This window comes from Triticum dicoccoides, chromosome 5B (genome assembly GCF_002162155.2).
Source record: "Triticum dicoccoides isolate Atlit2015 ecotype Zavitan chromosome 5B, WEW_v2.0, whole genome shotgun sequence".
Classification (NCBI taxonomy): Eukaryota; Viridiplantae; Streptophyta; class Magnoliopsida; order Poales; family Poaceae; genus Triticum; species Triticum dicoccoides.
This window is the reverse complement of record NC_041389.1, coordinates 689,561,223-689,581,495: the sequence shown is the minus strand read 5'-3', so window position 1 is coordinate 689,581,495 and position 20,273 is coordinate 689,561,223. Positions and strand designations below refer to the sequence as shown.

Here is a 20,273-nt window from a genome sequence, read left to right as displayed (position 1 = left end):
GAAAAATCACATTTTTTCAAAAACTAGCTTAAGTTAGACCAAATGGCCCCTCCGGAATGCGGTCATTTTTTCGACCACCTCCAAATGACCTCAACTTTTGCACACATGATCTATTGCACAAACAAAGGTGGGTTCCAAAGGCTTTGAAATTGTTTGAATTTTTTATTAATTTATAATGCCCTCTTCACTGACTGGTCAAAACATCGGTCTATACCTCAGGGGGCATTGTAAAAAATTCTTTTTCCAAATTTTCTTCATAGCCATGATTGGCACATGTGGGTCACCATGTTCAAGAAAATTTGTGTGATTTGGAGGTGGTGGGAAAAATCACATTTTTTCAAAAACTAGCTTAAGTTAGACCCATGATATATGAAGCTATATACATACTAAACAATTATCTTATGAAAATACAAGTTCATTCATATGGACATAGAATTTCAGTTTTTGCTTTTGAACATGCATATGAAGGTATAAATGAATATCATTCCTCTCTTATTAACCCATGATATAGCAGTTTTTGACAGACAATGCAAATAGGACCTTTATATATAACTTCACAAACATGTCAGGTTTTCATTTCATTTGTAAATCTTAATAAATATTTAGTTCAGAGCAGTTCTCAATGATCACTCATAAGTCAGAATAAGTGAAATGGTGAAGCCTAATCCTACATCTAATTAAAATACCTTAACTCCAGCATCTAATTAAAAAACACTAACTCCTAGATCCACTGGAACATTGAATCACAAAATTTACGTACATATATCATTGGATATAAATGAATCCACTACAAATAACACTAACTAATACATCTAATTAAAATATCATAACTCTTACTTCTACTACATCATTCAGTCACACCATTTAATTACATTTATCTCTGCCTATAAATGAATCCAATACAATAGAAACCTAACTAAACATCTAATTAAGAAACACTAACTAGTACATCTACTACATCATTCAATCACAGAATCTATATAACTGTCTATAAATGAATAATACAAATAACCCTAAACTAACCAACTAATTAAAAAAACATACCTACTACATCTACTGGATTATTCAATCATACATCCTACATATAACTGGCTATAAATGAATCCAATACAAGAAAAGCCTAAGTAAACATCTAATTAAAAAACCCTAACTACTACATCTACTAGATGATTCAATCACAGATTATGTATATATCTGTCTATAATTGAATCCAATACAAATAAACCTTAAAAACCATAACTACTACATCTACTGGATGTGATTCAATCACAAATTCTACTTATCAGTGGCTCTAATTGAATCCAGTACAAAAAATTCCCAACTAAACATGTAATTAAGAAACCCTAACTAGTACATCTACTGCATGTGATTCAATCACAGATAGAACATATCTGTGGCTCTAATTGAATCCAATACAAAAACCCCCCAACTTAACATCTCATTAAAAAACCCTAACTACTTGATCTACTGGATGATTCAATCACAGAATCAAAACTTAACCTTCACTATAAATCAATCAAACATTTATAAACCCTAACTATCAGAAGGGGATGCAGTAACTAGCAACTACAAAAAACACTAACACCCAAAACTACTGCTTAACAGGGGTAACAGCAACGGAGGGGACTGCTGGCAAGGATTACCTACAGGTCCACGTGCTCGCCGCCGGCCTCCGCAGGTCCATCAGACGGGCCGCTCGACGCCGTCACGCCAAGCACCGGCACGGCTGAGTCCGCCACAGCGGAGTCCGCCACGGCCACCTTCTTCTCCTCCAGATCCGCCGCCGCAGCGACCGATCCAGCGCGTCGGGATGCAGCAGCTCCTGCACCCGCGCCGCCGACGAGGGTCTGCACAGCATCTTCCACGGTCTCCGCGCCCGTCTTCTGCAGATCTCCGCCCGCGACGGCGGCTTCACGACGGCCTTGCTCCATTCGAGCCAGAAGCAAGCAGGAGAAGAGAGGGAGGCGGCGGTGGTGAGCGAGCAGGTGGGGTGGCCGGTGAGGGAGACGATGAGGCAGAGCAGAGAGGAGGGAGAGGGAGGCGATTTGGGGGAAATGGGGTGGGCGATGCGGCCAATGCCCGTTCCCCTCCTCTTATACTAGGGGGCTTTTTCTGGAAACTACCCACGAACACGTGCACGCGCACGACCGCGGGGAAACGCAACCGCCAACGTATAATACACGTACACGCCCGGCGTACAATATACCACGGGCCGGCGCGGGCTCATACAAGGCTCTACGACTGGTCTACGCGCGCTATACACCCACCTGAAATGACCATCGTGCCCCTCATTACGAACCGCCATCGGCGCATCTGGACTGTCCTTGTGTTTTTCCCACTCGCGTTCAGCCCGGGGGGAGCACCGGAGCAGAAATGGACACGGGATTGATTGTTTACGCATACCATTCTGCAATCCGCGATGTTGTGTGTCAGCTGCGGCCCAATGAACTGCGCCCTTGCAGAAACAAGTGTCCAGATTTCTTCGCCAGCCAAAGCAGCAGTCTAATATAGAAGCACGTGCAAATTATCTTGAGCAGTACAACGAGGGCAGTGGGATTGGTAGCGGGTTATTGATAATTTAAATACTGACCGATATATCTGGCTCTAGGAATAAACGGAAACGAGACCGGTTGTTCACGTAAAGTGATTCGCCGTCAATCTGATGTTGACGTCGGAATATAAGAGCACATACTTCGTGGTCTAACGGGTCCTTTCCTAAAATCTGGGTCAATAGTGGGCTTGGGGTGATGGAGATGTACCTTGGCGTGGCATGAATTATGAAAGGCCTACGAAAAAAAAAGGTATTATTTCTTGCGTCAAGAACGTAGTTGAGCAGCATTTGCATGACAATAGACAAAGTGGCTTGCATGTACCAGGGGCGGCTCCAGCGTGGGGTCGTGTAGGGGCGGCCGCCCCGGGTAAGTTTTCGAAACCTAGGGTACCCCCGTGCTGATTTTGGCCGGCGGCCACCATGGGAGGCGAGCAGGTTCGCTCGAAGGTCCCAGGTGTGGTCGAGCATGAGGACGGGAGAGGAAAACGATTCGAGGAAAACGATTCGCCAGATAGTTGCTCGCTAGGAGATCTATAGATGGGCCAATTAAATAAGCCCAATAAAACTTTGATGGGCCCATTAGTTCCTTTTCTATCGATCGTGGAACTGATCGTCCTGAACTCAGGCGTTTCCTGTTTGGCACTGCAGACGCCAGTTATAGCTCATTTTGCAAACTGGCGCCTGCAGCGCTGCGAGCTGGGCCGGCCCATCTATTTTTTTTCCTGTTCAAAATGAAAAAGAACTGAGAACTGCAACTTGAACCGGCAACTACAAGCAGCAATGCACCAACCAACTGGCCACTAGAAATCACGTGTCTACATTCATCTTTCTATTCATTTCATCTTTCCTCTTTTCTTTTTCTTCCTTTCTTCTTTTAAATTGTTCCTGGTTCACACACTTTTTGTTAAAATGGGCGAACTCTTTTAAAAAATTTGAACTTATTTTCAAATTCAAGAACTTTTTTAAACTGATGAAATTTCTTTTTTCAATTTCAATTAACTTTTTCCAAATGAATGAACGTTTTTTCATTTTGATGAACTTTTTTCTAAATCAATGAAATTTCTTCAAATTTGATGAAGTTTTTTCAAATCAGTGAACTGTTTTTCGAATTTGATGAACTTTTTAAAATTGATGAACTTTTTGTTCCAAACCAGTGAACTTTTTTCATAATCGATGAACTTTTTTCATAATTGATGAACTATTTTCAAATGGAATGAATTTTGTTTTCAAAATTGACAAACTTTTTTTGAAAATCGTGAACTTTTCTCGAATTTGATGAACTTCTTTTAAAAATCATAAATCTTTCTTGAATTGACAAACATTTTTTTCACTTTGTATGAACCTTTTTCAAATTGATGAACTTTCTTCAAGTTCACTTTTATTTCATTGTGAATTCTATTTTATTTATATCATAAAAAAACAGGAGAACAAACTGGGTATGTCACTCCTACCTGCTAATGTTTTATTAAAAAAAAGGGTCAAATAGCGTATTGTCCTCATGCTGGACAACACAGCGGCGTCGCCCTAGCGTATCCTCCTCAGGAGCTCCCCTGAACTCACGCCCTGCTCAACAACAAGCGAGCAGGCAACAGAGGTAAGGACCAGGTTCTTTTGCTCTCCCCTAGTCTTCTCTTCTCTTCTAGTATCATGTTTAATTTGTTGTCATGTTAGCTCAATTCTTGGAAGTTGAACACTGAAAATTAACTAAAAATGTGATGTTCAGGCCATCTACCAAATCCTTCACGCATAAGTACAACTTAATGGTAAACGTTTGTTGTGTCTTTTGTTTGAATAAATGGCATACTATGCTGTGATTTAGATTATTCTATGTTTTTACATGTTTCATCTACCTAATGGACTAGAAGATTATTCTCGCAAAAAAATGGATTAGAAGATTAAATATTTGGGGAAAAAACATGGAAGATTTAGCCTGCGGGGATCCAGGTTAGACTTTATGTGATTTTTTGCGTTACAATTTTTTGCCTAGTTCTCGAGGGTGAAACTACTTTGATAAATTTATTATGTTGATAGTCTTGACTTCATGCATATTCTTGGCCAATTATTTTTCTTGATTGTCTTATTTGATCATATTGTGGCTTTGATTTATTTTTTTTAAGTCCGCCCCGGGTAACTTCAAATCCTGGATCCGCCACTGGCATGTACCTTTCGATCTCTTCAGTTGAGATGGTTTTCAGAAATCCGTCAATGGCTTTCCATCAACAACATGATCAAACCCTTCTGCTCGTCTGCTGGCGACTGACTTGTGAACAAGGTTTTGCCTTGTGTAGGCGTGACAAAACACGCCGCGCTGGTGGTTTCGTGATCTTGCGGGAGAGAGATGTCTAATCAGTAAAAATGCTTGACCGGCTTGGCACTGCTATGGAAAAAGATATCATTAAAATGAGTCACCTGGGCCCTGGCGCTAGTGGGCCTTTCATCTTCTTAAGCCCGGACGAGGCTGATGACGTGCCCTTCTGACCAGAGGAACTTTCCCCTATGGAGAACGAAAGGAGTTGTTCAACGACACGGTGTGGTAATAATTATGCACAAGCAATCCGTTAATGGACGTACCATCAGATTCTGTCATTTCCAGCCTGCGACGGTAGATGTTCGTGTCATCAGATCAGATTCTGTCATCTTGAGATTTACGAGGTCACGGTAGGCGCCTCGTCGTCGACGGGAACGTCTCCTCCCACTAAAATCGCATCGCCGGAAATCCTGAAATAAATCCAGGAATAATGCGAGCACCGTGTGGCCCGGCTGATGCTTGTAATCTGTTGCATTGGATGCCGGTTAAGCTGGGAGCGGCACGGCCGATAGGATCTGGTGGGGTGTCCCACGCACTCCTCGTGTAGCACACCTGATCGGCCTCGCGGATCTGTACAGTTGAATTAATTGTCATTTGCACATGGGTTCATAATCAAAACGTGCTATTTAGACATGAATAACTGTAAACGAAAAACAAGAACAGGACCATTGCTCCGGAGAAGTCTGTACCGCCCACGCTGCACTGTAAAAGCATACGTCTGAACTGCGTGTCGTCGAACACAGCTATTCGAGGGAATGTAGTGTGCGGTAGGTTGAAAATCCCAAGATCGAGGTTGTCTAGGTAAAAGACCTATTTACAGAAAATAAAATGTTAAATGTGCGTATGGGGATAATTGATTCTAGCGGGTGAAATCCCGAGACTGACCTGCAAGAATAAATGGCAGGCGTGCAGATACGTGACAGGCTGTCCTGCCTTGAGATTTGTTTTTACTCTTGAGCATGCAGCCATCAACTCTTCTATCACATATTCGCACCAATCAAACTCGCTTACATGGTCTATCTGGACGAGTGCCCCCCAGTAATGCGTGTTCGTGTGGTCATGGCTAGTCGACGGGGCAAGCAGATGACCCATTACGAAAATGACAAATGCCATTTTGAAGCGGTCTAGCTCGAGTTTAGAACTTGACTCATCTATTGGTCTAACTAATATTTTCTCGACAACAGATAATAGGTTTTTGCCGCTCTGGTTTATCATTAACACATCGCGCACGTGGTTGGTCTCGGCGACCGAGGCTTTATGTATGTGTACGGGGCCAGACGGTACTCCAAAAATTTTGAACACGTCCGGTGCCCTGAACGACATTTGTCTTCCAGGGCGAATGTAAATAGTTCTAGACAACTCGTCAACTCTAGCCATGATCCATATACTTAATTTGAGGCTAATCCTTGGCAAATGTGGCAACTCGAGAAGGCCTTGAAAACACATCTCGTCGACAAGAGATTGTTTGAACTCATCAAATGAGTCTAGCATGGCACGTACTTTGGTTGGAGAGCAGCGTGACGTTGGAGATGGGTTGGTCGTGTCGTTCGTGCCGATGAGCGGCATGGGTTCATCCATCTGCGTAGGCGCACACACACGAACACCATGTTCAATGTTTGCACCGTCACTAAACTGAATAATGAACGGCAAGCCCAACGATAAGAAGCTGATTACCTTTGGCAGGCGATACGAGACCGCGGTGATGTCGGTGCTGTTTGCAAAGACGGGCACTCAATGGTGGCTGTGTGTTGCCGGAGGAAGGAGGTGTGTGTGTTGGTTGAGGGTCTAGCCGCGAGAGCTCAATTTATAGAGCAAGAGTGCCCTGTCGTCTTCTGTTACACTTCACGCAGTATTAATTGGATCATTGAATTTTAGGTGGGTGGCGTTACTCTGTGCAGGTGGGCTGGGTATATTGATGGCGCGCATCCCCCTCTATTATTGGTGCATGAAGCATGAGTGAATGGCGGCCGGCGACTTAAATCATAATTCACTCTCCTGTCGTTAAGGCTGGTTGTAATGGAAGTATTATAGGTAGTATCATGCATGCCAACTAGGCAACTTTGATGAGGTGGCATAGAATTAAATGAAGTAAGAGAGGATTGAGTATCATATCATGATACCGTATCATAATAAATGCTACACTAGTATGTGTCATGCATGGGAATAAATAAAGTCATCTATGATACTACTATATGATACTATGCATTAGAAAGGTGGTATCATATACTAATATCATATGCATGATACTAATTTATGATACTGCCCAGTACAACCAGCCTAAGTACGTGTTTGGATCTGTTTCCTGATTTGAGACATGTTTAATTACGGTGGGTGCCCCACTCAATACGCCATCCAGATAATTTGATTATGCACCCACTCGCGGCCTGCATGGGCTCGCTAAAACGTTGTAACCTATACATGCACATACGCATGGGATACTAGAACATACAAAATGAAACGGCAGTACCTACGCGGAACGGATACACTAAATTTGATACTACAGCAGTGCGCTAGCCGTGCCCATGTCCGTGCGCGGCGGTCCGTGCGCAGGCCGGATGATACTTCATAACTTGTGGATGGAGATAGTGACCATGACCACCAAATTCGCGAGGCACAGCATGAAAATGTTCTTCAGGAATGCTTGGTTCTGCTCGAGTAGTGCGACGTGGCGATGGACGCTCGCGTGCGAGATCAGATGTCCCCATCGCTCGCTCAAGTACTGTATGTACTTGTCTCCCACTTCCAGAACCTGCAACCTTCGTGCTGCACCATGAACAAAGATTAGAATGCCGCGGAGAAGGTGGAATGAGAAGGTCTTGGAAAACTTACCCCATGCCGTTCACACTTGTAGAAGTGCCTCCCTGGGTTAAGTTCTGTACCGGAGTGTTAGACTATGTATAGCTTCTGTACCTATGTACGTATTGTAACAGAACCATTATATATAATGAGATAAGCCACCCCTAGAGGGTTGTGCTGGTTCCCAAAATTTATTGTCTTACATGGTATCACGCTAGGTTACGATCGCTTCCGCTTCTAAACCCTAATACCCGCACCGCCGCCGCAGCCGCCGCCGCCTTCACTGCCGCCGCCGCGCCACCGATCGTGCCGCCGCCATGTCGAGCGCCGCCACCACCGGTTCCGCTGCTGCGGGCTTCCTCCCGGCCTCTCTTGCGGCTCTGCTCAACCTCCCGCTCGATGCCGTCTCCGTTCCCGCTCCGATCGGGACAAGGAGCATCGGCTCCGTCTTCTCCACGCCGCCGGCGCCCTCGCTCGGGCGTGATCTCGTGGTCCACACCGCGGCGCCGCCGTCCGCTGCGGACTCCGCAGGCGTCGTCCCGCCGCTCCTGCCGCAAGCGGATCACACCGCCCCGCTGGCGGGGTTGGCGACGTCCGCCCCGGCTGCGGGCCTTGCGGCGACCGCACCGGCCGTGAGCTTTGCGGCGCCCGCCCTGGCTGCGGTCCCGCCTCCTCCCGCATCGGCTTCGGTGCCTCCGGCTGCCTCCATGGTGTTTGCACCCCAGGCAGCCTCCTCGATGGGATCGTCTTCGCCGCCGTCGTTTCACTTCGGTCATCTCATCACCATCAAGCTCTCCGCCGACAACTACATCTTCTGGCGTGCGCAGGTTCTCCCGCTCTTGGGGAGTCACTACCTGCTAGGCTACGTCGACGGATCGCTTCCCTGCCCACCCGCGCTGGTAGACAGCGTGCACGGTCCGGTCTACAATCCGGCCCATCGCGTCTGGACGGGGTAGGACCAGGCGAACCTCTCCTCCATCCAGGGGTCGCTCTCGCCGGCAGTTGCCGGCCTTGTTGTCTTCGCGAAGACGTCTCATGAGGCCTGGACCATCCTTGAGCGCACCTTTGCAGCGCAGTCCCAGGCTCGTGTCTCTGCACTCCGTCGTCAGCTTGGAGAGTGTCAGAAGCTTGACTCCACTGCCACTGAGTTCTACAACAAGGTCAAGGGCCTCGCCGACACATTGGCCTCCAGTGGACAGCCCCTAACCGACTCCGAGTTCAACTCGTTTATTGTCAATGGTCTTGATGAGGAGTATGATGCCTTAGTCGAGATCATCAACGAGCGGGGCAACTCGACACCCATGCTGGCACACGAGGTTTTCTCTCGGCTCCTTCTCACTGAGCAACGGGTCGAGACTCGCCGCACCAGGGGCACTGGCTCCCTCTCGGCCAACGCCGCCACCAAGGGTGGCCGCTCTTCTTCATCACCCCGGTCTCCCTTGGGGCTGCCACCGTCGCCCGCCTCGGCCCCCCACCTACTACGACCTTACCGGGGGCTGGTGGTCCACGTGTGTGCCAGCTTTGTGGCCGCGATGGGCACTGGGCCTCCAAGTGTCATAAGCGCTTCCAGCGAAGCTTCCTTGGTCTTGGCAATGACTGCAAAGATACACGCAACAATGCCCGTCAGGTCGCCATGGCTGATCGTCCCTCGCCGCAGAAGCAACAGGGACACACTCAGTCCTACTCCATCGATCCACACTGGTACATGGACTCTGGGGCGACAGAGCATCTGACCAGCGAGATGGGGAAGCTTCACACTCGTGAACCCTATCATGGCTCCGACAAGATCCACACCGCCAATGGAGCAGGTATGCACATCTCTCATATTGGTCAAGCATCTCTTCTCACTAGACATGCCAATAGGAGTCTTCAGCTTCGCAATGTTCTTCGAGTTCCATCTGTGACCCGTAATCTTCTTTCAGTTCCTAAACTCACACGTGATAATAATGTGCTTTGTGAATTTCACCCTTTTGATCTTTTTATTAAGGATCGGGGCACGAGGGACATTCTTCTTAGTGGGCGGTTGTGCCAGGGCCTCTACCGTCTGGAGCATCCTGGCGTCGCCCGTGTTTTCAGTGGAGTTCGGGTCTCTCCGTCACAGTGGCATGCTCGTCTTGGTCACCCGGCCACACCTATTGTCCGTCATATTTTGCGTTGTCATGAGCTTCCTAGTTTGTCTAGTAATAAAGATGTAGCAGTGTGTGATGCTTGTCAGCAGGGGAAGAGTCATCAACTTCCTTTTTCGGAGTTCAGTCGTGAGGTGAAACATCCTTTAGAACTTGTGTTTTCAGATGTATGGGGTCCTGCTCAGACTTCTGTCAGTGGTTATAATTACTATATCAGTTTCGTTGATGCTTATAGTCGCTTTACCTGGCTTTACCTTATTAAACGCAAATCTGATGTGTTTGATATTTTTGTTCAGTTTCAAAAACATGTTGAACGTCTTCTCAAGCACAAAATTGTTCATGTCCAGTCGGACTGGGGGGGCGAGTATCGCAACCTCAACTCCTTCTTTCAGTCGCTTGGGATAGCTCATCGTTTAGCATGTCCACATACACATCAGCAGAATGGTTCAGTCGAACGTAAGCATCGTCATATTGTTGAAGCTGGTCTTACTCTTTTGGCCCATGCATTTGTTCCGTTTCGGTTTTGGAGTGATGCTTTCACCACTGCATGCTTTCTCATCAACCGTACTCCCACTCGTGTTTTAAACATGAAGACTCCCATTGAGGTTCTCCTTAATGAACAACCTGATTATACCTTTTTCAAGGTATTTGGGTGTGCTTGCTGGCCGCATCTTCGTCCATATAATAAGCGCAAGCTTGAGTTTCGTTCTAAGAAGTGTGTTTTTCTTGGCTATAGCTCTCTTCATAAAGGTTACAAATGTCTTCATGTTCCCACTAATCATGTCTATATATCTCGGGACGTCGTGTTTGATGAGCATGTTTTTCCCTTTGCCAAACTTCCTGTGTCCACTGTCGAACCACCATCTCTGCATTCATCCTCTGTTGCTTCTGACCAATTTGATGATGTTGCATACTCTCCTTTGCTGTTACCTAACCATGGTGCAGGAACCGGACGTGGGGCTCATTTGGAGCTTTTGGAGGATTCACCATCATCATCACCGCCTTCTGATGGGCATGTTGATCGCCCTATGTTGCATGGCATCGATTTGCGTGCCCATGCATGGTCACCCGAAGAGCCCGTCGCGCCGAGCATCTCCGCGGCTCGGCCCTCTTCGCCAGCAGCCGCCGAGTCTTCAGCGACTCGGCCTGTCACGCCGTCTTCGCCCGCGGCTCGGCCCGTCACGCCGTCTTCGCCTGCAGCTCGGGTCCGCGACGCTGTCCTCACGTCGCCTTCATCCGCGGATCGGCCCGCGACATCGGCCGCGCCACGGCCCACTATGCCGGGCTCGCCATCGGCCCGGTCTGTGACGCCGGCGTCGCCAGTTGCTTCGTCTGCTCTACCGGTTTCGCCGGTGGGCCGACCTTCTTCGCCGACCGAGCCCGAGGCTACTGTGTCTGGCTCCTCGTCACCGGCTGACTCGTCAACGTCGCCGTCCTCCAGCCCGTTGCAGGCTGCTCCGTCGACCTCGGTGGTTCCTGTGTCCCGACCACATACACGCAGTCGCAGTGGCATTTTCAAACCTAAGGAACGTAAGGATGGTACGGTTGCTTGGTTGGCTGCTTGTTTGGCTGCTGCTGTTGCGGATCCATCTTCTGAGCCTCGCTCATATCAGGCTGCTCTGCGCATTCCACATTGGCGAGAGGCTATGGAGCAGGAGTTTCATGCTCTCCTTCGTAACAAGACATGGACTCTCGTTCCTCCACCACCACGGGTAAATATTATTGACTCAAAATGGGTATTCAAAGTGAAGAAGCATTCGGATGGATCTATTGAGCGTTACAAAGCGTGACTTGTTGCTCGCGGTTTTCGGCAGCGCCATGGTCTTGACTATGAGGACACCTTCAATCCTGTCGTCAAGCCTACCACTATTCGGCTTCTTCTCTCCATTGATGTTTCTCGTGGTTGGTCACTTCGTCAACTTGATGTGCAAAATGCTTTTCTACATGGTTTTTTGGAGGAAGAGGTTTATATGAAACAGCCGCCTGGTTTCTCTGATCCTGATCGTCCTGACTATATCTGTCGTCTCTCCAAAGCACTATATGGTTTGAAGCAAGCTCCTCGTGCCTGGCATGCCCGCCTTGCCTCTGCCCTTCGTGCTCATGGGTTTGTGCCGTCCACTGCTGACACTTCATTATTTCTTCTACAGAAGCCAGAAGTCACTATGTATCTTTTGGTATATGTCGATGATATTATCCTTGTCAGCTCTTCTCAGTATGCTGCTGATGCTCTTGTCTGCTCTCTTGGTGCTGATTTTGCGGTCAAAGATCTTGGGAAGCTTCACTACTTTCTTGGAGTTGAGGTCACTTCTCGTGCTACTGGTCTTGTCCTTACGCAGAAGAAGTACTCCTTGGAGTTGTTACAAAGAGCGGGCATGCTGAAGTGCAAACCGACCACCACACCCATGTCGTCTACTGACAAGATAACAGCTGTTGATGGTGAGCTTTTGTCTCCTGCGGATGCCACAGAGTACAGGAGCATTGTTGGTGGACTTCAGTACTTGACGATCACGAGACCAGATATCTCTTATGCTGTTAACAGGGTTTGTCAGTATCTTCAGGCTCCCAGAGATACTCATTGGGCTGCTGTTAAAAGCATTCTTCGTTATGTTCAGTTCACCCTGACATTTGGTATGCATATTCGGCCGACTTCCTCTCGGGTCCTTTCGGCCTTCTCTGATGCAGATTGGGCTGGTAGCCCAGATGACAGGCGATCCACGGGGGGTTATGCAGTATTCTTTGGCCCTAATTTGATCGCCTGGAGTGCTCGGAAACAGGCTACTGTGTCACGTAGCAGTACTGAAGCTGAGTACAAGGCTGTGGCTAATGCTACTGTAGAGATTATTTGGGTGCAGTCTTTGCTTCAGGAGTTGGTTTTGTCTCAACCACAGCCTCCTATTCTTTGGTGTGATAACATCGGTGCTACATACCTTTCTGCAAATCCAGTATTTCATGCCCGAACGAAACACATTGAAGTTGACTATCACTTTGTACGGGAACGTGTATCACAGAAGCAACTCCAGATCAAGTTTATCTCATCTAAGGATCAACTTGCAGACATCTTCACTAAGCCTTTACCACTGCCACAGTTTGAGGCTGGTAGGCGCAATCTTACCCTTCTCAGTTCTTTAGAAAGTGGCTAAGATTGAGGAAGGGTGTTAGACTATGTATAGCTTCTGTACCTATGTACGTATTGTAACAGAACCATTATATATAATGAGATAAGCCACCCCTAGAGGGTTGTGCTGGTTCCCAAAATTTATTGTCTTACACGGAGACAAACCAGACGACGTAGCCGGCGTTGCATTCGGGGCAACGGATGAGAGGGAGTGGAGGCATCTGATTGCTCGTGTGGTGAGACGTAGGTGGTGTTGAACTACTACGGGACACGGACGAACACATGCTTTGGAAGCCCGGCTAATGTGAGAGCAATGGAGAAGGGGAGCTGCTTGGAATGGCCATCCGAAGCAAGGAGGCATGGCGTTTAAAAAGGCAGAGAGGAGCGTCGCGCGAGTAGCCGTTGAGACTGAAGCATGGCCAACACCACCTACGTCCCGCCTGGTGCATGTATCCGTTGTGGCTACAGCTCATTAAATATCGTGGCGCCGGTCGCTGACGCGGTGACGCCTGTTGCAGGTAGCCGTTATCACCATCAGATGACATGTGGGCCTTTAGTGAACGCAGAGAAAAATACGAGCGGTATACAAGATGTTGTACGCTGCCCGGCTGAGTTTATACGCGCACGTCATATTGGAGTTAGCACGAATCGCGTGGGCTGCCAGTGGTGCGGATAACGTCCTCGCGTAGCCGCATGTACACAGGCGAATTAACGCTACTTATAGAACTAAAAAAGATCAATCCAAGCTATTTGCAGAAACGGAATTAGCCCAAGCATCGCAAAAGCTAAATCCATCCACCGCCCGGTCAGGGAGGCACTCTACGCACCTTCCACCTCGCGGTGGCACGCCGGTTCCGGGAGGGATCCTCCGGCGACTTCGCCGCTGGAGACAATCTCTATCCGGAGCACCTTGTCGGAGAAGCTCTCTCTGAATCAAACGCGAACTCGAAGCTGGGTCCCTAGCCCTGGCATGAGAGCTCAATGTCCATCTCCCTCTCCGCTGCCGCGGCCGGCATCGTCGACCCTTGGGCGCCGGCCATGCGCTCCACCTCTTCTGGGAGAGGGGCTGACAAGGCGGCCGTAAACCCTAGCTTCCCGGTCACGGTGGGGGAGGCGAGACGACGGTGGGCTACTCTCAGCTTTCGGAAAACCCGCGAACATCGTGGCTTAAGAAATATGGTGGAACGCTAGCCTTTGTACGAATATACATCAGCCCACAAAGAAAAAATAAAACCAAGATAAAAAATCCTCTGAACTTGATACCAACGTCTGTCATCTCTCTGGCGCCACCACAACAGCCATCAAAGGAAAAAAGTGATGAATCACCTCCTCGACTAAGCTCGACACGGCTTCATCGTTAATATGCAGTTTTGTGGACCTTCAAGGTGGCTCATCAAAGGTAAGACTATTATCGTTGACAAAATCAGACTGGGGCAACACTCCGGACACACCATCAAACTCCAAATTTAAGATCCCACACGACTAAGGCGTCGAAAGAGAAAACCATGCATACATGCCATCCACGAACTATGAACTCTAACCCTACATTGTACTAAATCAAATCAAAGACACTTTTTTGAGACAAAGTATTACTCCCCTCCGTCCCCAAATTCTTGTCTTAGATTTGTCTAGATACGGATGTATCTAGATCTAAGACAAGAATTTGGGGACGGAGCACTAGTAGAAAAACACATAATAGTCCCGGTTCGTGAGGGCCTTTAGTCCCGGTTCATGAATCGGGACTAATGGGACGTTACTAATACCTCCACATATTAGTCCCGGTTCAAACTAGAACCGGGACCAATGTGCCTCCACGTGGCCCTGTGCGCCGAGCCCAGTCAGGGGGCCTTTGGTCCCGGTTGGTGGCTCCAACCGGGACTAAAAGGCATCCACGCGTCAGCATTTCAGTGGCTGGGGTTTTTGTTTTTTTTTTGAAAGGAGGGAAGGTTGGGGGTTTTGGGGGGTTAATTTAGGTGTTTCATATATTGTGTTAGCTAGCTAATTAATAGAGAGAAGTGTCCTCTCTTATGTCCGTGCTTGGTCGACGCTACGTACTATATATACATAAGTGATCGAGAGAACCATTCAGTACAGAAGTTCGTCATGCATACCGAGAGAAGTGATCGATCGACCTCTCCTTCTCCAAGAGATTGGTCGAACAACAAGTTTTCGTATCATGTATCCGACGCTACTGGCTACATACATGTACAATATGTATAAAATCTCTTAATTACAAACCCCTAGCATTTGAAATCAATTTCCACATGGTATTCTCCGGCTTTATTGATGACGTGGACAAGAAAGAATCCCGCCAATTCCTCTTGAATTGCTTTCATGCGATCTGGTTCTAGGAGTTCATTCCGCATCTGCCACGTTTAATTTGAAGAAGGGGGTTAATTAATACATATATATGAATGAAACTCAACAGAAATGATGGTGTAATAAAATGAAATTGTGAATATTATTGCTTACGCACTTCATATTGTCTTTGAGAATAGCCCCGCTTGTTTTTCAAAGTCACGGTGTGGATGAACTCGCACACGTAGTATCCACAGAAATCATTCCCTTCCTCCTGCCACAAGCACTTTACGAGAAATAGAGGTCAATCAAACTGATAATGAAGCATTATAAATGGCATTAATGAAAGTATAGTTGTAGAATCAACGGGAGATGCGCGCAACTAGCTAGCCAGTAGTACTTACTTTCGGCCATTTATATGTCAGCTCCTTCGGCAATCCCGGAGCTTCTGCGGTGAATTGTTTCCAAACCCTGCAAAACAAAGAAAATTATTATTATTACTTGAGATATCAGGAAATGAACAAAAAGTTGCCGATATGGTGCGATAATGATCGATTGAACTTACTTGCTGAGCATTTCAGTGATGTCCGCATAGGATTTGGGATCTTTCCGTCTCGAGTCTAAGACGGTTACTAGTCCACGCTCAAGCTTAATCTCCAGAAGAATATAGTGGTACCTGCGCACGCATGCATAACTCATCGATTACATTACTATAAGCTCGCTTGAGTAATAAGGGAAACCAAATATGCACACGACAGTAACACTCACGGGCCGTTGTAAGGAAAGAGTATGGTATCTTTGTTTTGATTTTTGATCAACGATTGTAGCAAGTTGTCCTCGGCCTCTTTGACGTTCTTTTCAACCAGAAATACATCTATGATATTTGTGTTAATGAACCCAATATTATAAATTTCTTGTTTTTTGCACTCGACGATCTTCAATCTGCATAATATATTGAGGATAATTAATTATAAATACATGCAATGAAAGAGCCGAGCTATATATAGAGACTTAATGACAGAAATACTACTTACATGCAGTAGCAAAAGACCATTAATTTATCGAGGGCCTTTTGATTGAAAAACTCGAAGAACTCCTCAAATGGAACAGTCAACAGATTATTTGCAATGAGATCGTGCTCCTCTTTAATATGCAGATACAAAGCATTCTTACCCTCAGACTCTCTGCAGGTTTCCATGTACCAATTATGGAATCTTCGCATCATTGTTGTCAGAGATTTTTCATCTTTGACGAGAGGCTTCCCGTACTCGTATCTGTGTTCGTCCACCTCCAAGAAATCAGGAAGTGCATCGTCAGGCAGGTAATCGTCAAGATTGCCATAACCGACCACCGCCCCCGGAGCATTAGACACATTGAGCGGGGGGCACGATTGTTGTGCTTGTTCGCCGAGATGGGCAACTTTTTTCCCCTTTGCTCGTTCTTTTGACCTTTTAGCACTGACAGTAGTTCCCGACCGCTGGGCTTGGAGATATGTCTGTTCAGTAATGCGCTCATAGTTGGTTCTCGGCGGAGACTTTGGTGGTTTCCTCAGGGCATCGATAGTGCGCTTTGCTTTCACCGGATCTACCTTCTCCTCCGGAGGTGGATGTCTCTTTGCTTTCACCCCTTCAAAGAACTCCTTCACGTGGGTCCGCACAATCGTATAGTTTTCCTCCTCGGACCTCTTGTACGGTAACTTCTCTAGAGGCTTGAGAGATGATGGACCGTCTTTGTATTGCCTCCCGCCTCTGGTTGTGCTGCTAGACGCCGGAGCAGACGGAGCGGCTGCGGCGTCTGTCTTCTTTCGTGCTTGCTTACGAGGCGGAGGAGAAGGAGTACGACGCGCCGGAGCAGCCGGGGCGGCGGCGGGTCTCTTCCGCCCTTGCCGGCGAGGCGGAGAAGGAGGATGCTGCTGGCTGCTCGGGAGCGCTGGCGCAGGCGGAGAAGGAGGCGGAGTGCCGCCATGCGCCGGAGAAGGAGGCGGAGTGCCGCCACGCGTACCCTGATCATCACTCGCCGGAGGAGGAGGCGGTGGAGGAGGCGGAGTGCCCTGACTCGCCGGAGCAGGAGGAGGAGGCAGAGGCGTCCAGTTCAAAAGGTTGATGAGCTCCTTCTTCCATAGGCATGGAGTCTTCAGAGCAGAACCCAGCCTAGTCTCCCCTTCACCGGTAGCTAGGGTGGTCAAGCACGAGGTCCTCAAATCCCTCCGTTATTTCATCCATCATTGGTCAAGCACGAGGTCCTCAAATCCCTCCGTTATTTCATCCACCATCACCTTAGCATATCCTTTTGGAATCGGCTGGCAGTGATAAGTTGTGCCGGGTCCACTAGGATAAACTGGGCCAACAGCCGCCTTGACCTTCAAAGTCATCCATCGCGCCATCATGTGGCAATTTTGAGACTCCGTGATACCATCCACGGGATAGTTGGCAGGAGCCGTCAAGACATGCTCCGGCTGAAGCAGCTCGGTGGAAGCCACGCTGCTTCTCCGCTGAGATGGCAGGGTAGCTTCGGGGGAAGCTTCGGCAGGTCGTTTGCTGTGATCTGCTGCTTCTCGTTCCTCTTCTCGATCCTCCAGCCCCATTACCCTTTCGTGCAGCACCTGCAGTTGGTCCTGCTCCAGTTTCTTCCTCCTCTCGTGGGTTTTGTAACCCCCTGCGTCCGGAAAACCAACCTTCCACGGAATGGAGCCTGGCGTGCCTCGTGTCCGTCCAGGGTGCTCAGGATTCCCAAGGGCCATTGTGAGCTCGTCCTTCTCCCTGTTTGGAAGGAACGTCCCTCGCTGCGCTGCATCGATATAGTGTCGAAGGTTCTTGACTGGTATTTCCATTTGCTCGTCCGTCCACTGGCAAAACCCTGTTACAGGGTCCAAGGTTCCGCCAGACCCGAAGAACCAAGTCCGGCAACGGTCTGGCCATCTCATTGTCTCTGGTTCAATCCCCTTTTCAAGCAGATCATTCTCAGCCTTGGACCACTTAGGTCGGGCTTGCAGGTAGCCACCTGAACCCGTGCGATGGTGAAGCGTCTTCTTCGCAGCATTTTTCTTGTTTGTCTCCGACATCTTCTTACTCTTTTCCGATGTCTTGTGGGCCACAAATGCGGGCCAGTGATCCTTGATCTTCTCATATTTGCCGATGAATTCTGGTGTCTTTTTATTTTTGACGAAATGGTTCAGCTCTTTTCTCCACCTCCTCATTAGGGTTGCCATCTTCTTAAGAGCACAAGACTTGATTAATTCCTCTTTAACTGGCTTCTCCGGATCCTCCTCTGGTGGTAGGGTGAAATTTGCCTTCAGCTCAGTCCAAAGATATTCTTTTTGCATATCATTGACATAAGACACCTCAGGGTCTTCCTCCTTAGGCTTATACCATTGCTGGATGTTGATCGGGATCTTCCTAACAAGAACCCCGCACTGAGAAGAAAATGCCTTCCTTGTCCGGATGGGTTCAATCGGTTCGCCGTCGGGCGCGATTCCTATGATCTCAAACTTTTCATCCAAGCTCAACTTTTTCTTTGGGCCTAGTCTCCTTACCGAAGTTGTGCTCGATCCGGAGGGCTAGAAATTATAAGGAAGAAAGACGAGAGTAATTAATATGTGTACATATACCAAAACAATGGAAGCATCAATTAACTAGTCAGCACGGGCTTAACTAATATATATATATGTACCTGGCCGGGCTCGGTTTGGTCACCGGAGCAGTCAGCACGGTCTCCTTCTTGTTCCTCCATTGTGTCACCGGAGCCATCATGAACATAGTCCTATTCTTGTACCGGCATTAATGGGCCGAAGCCATCATGAACATAGCCCTCTTCTTCACCCCGTTTTTCCAGCTGACCAACAACGGTGTCGAGGAGAAATGACGCAACTTCATCCCTTCCATTTGCGATTATGTCCCTCAATATCGCTTCTGTTTCTTCGTCTCGGCAGTGCTCCATAGTTTCTGCAAATATTTATAACATGTTTATATATGGTACAGATGGAACTAGTGGCAAACGTAGAACTAGCCAGCTAATCACAATAAGGAATCATGTTAGTGGCCTCGACGCTGCTTCTCTAGGGTTTGGGGTCGCCTCGACACAACAACACTTTGAGAGAGTTAATTTGTCGGGTAGGGGCGCGGCGGGAGGGGGTAGGAGACCAACATCGTTTTCTCTCTAGGGTTTGGGTGTCCTCGAGAGTTTTGGTCGAGCGAGAGGCCCGAGGGGGGGGGGTATTTATATCGACCGCCCCTCATGTCGAAGTTATCTCGAGGGGGTTATATCGACAACGACGCGACAACGACGAGAAAGGAAAATAATTAAGGAAAAGGAAGAAAAGAGGAAGAAGGAAGAAGGAAGAAGAAGAAAGAAAAAGAGGAGAAGAAGAAAGGAATAGAGGAGAAGAAGAAAAAATAGAAAAAAAATTCTATTTTTTCTTCTTCTCCTCTATTCCTTTCTTCTTCTCCTCTTCTTTTTCTTATTTTTTCCTCTTCTTATTTATTTCTCCTCTTCTTCCTCTCCTCTTCTTCATCTTCTTATTTTCCTTTTTCCTTTCATTCTTTTTCTTCTTCTTTCTTCCTTCTTCCTTCTTCCTCTTTTCTTCCTTTTCCTTATTTTACTTTAAATTTCTCCTCTACACTACCTAAAATGCACTAACCTAAAATTGATATCTACTAACAACTTAAAAAAAATACATATATGAAAAAATGCATATATGAAAAAAAAACATCATCATATCATCAACAGAAAAAATAGTATTTTTTCTAAAAATCTATCTTTTGCATATATACATCAACATATATATACACAAACCTAAAATGCACAAAAATGCTATCGGAGAGGGGGTATATCGACCCCCCTCATGTATCCACATACATACATCTATACATACATATATATATATATATACTTACATATATGTATAAATTTTTGCATATATAAAGTTTTTCTAAAATCTAACTTTTGCATATATGAACATATATACACAGAGAACATATACATATATACACAGAGAACATATACATAAAATGCACAAAAAATAAGAGGAAAGGGCGCCGGCGGCCGGACCGAAGGCGATGGCGTGTGGTCGGGGCGACGGCG

General features: G+C 47.2%; 1 pseudogene; it reads right to left on the bottom strand.

Moving 5' to 3' along the window:
• LOC119306672 overlaps positions 1–13,936 on the bottom strand; it is an 83,885-nt pseudogene extending 69,949 nt beyond the window's left edge.
• Positions 13,937–20,273: the final 6,337 nt, after the last annotated feature.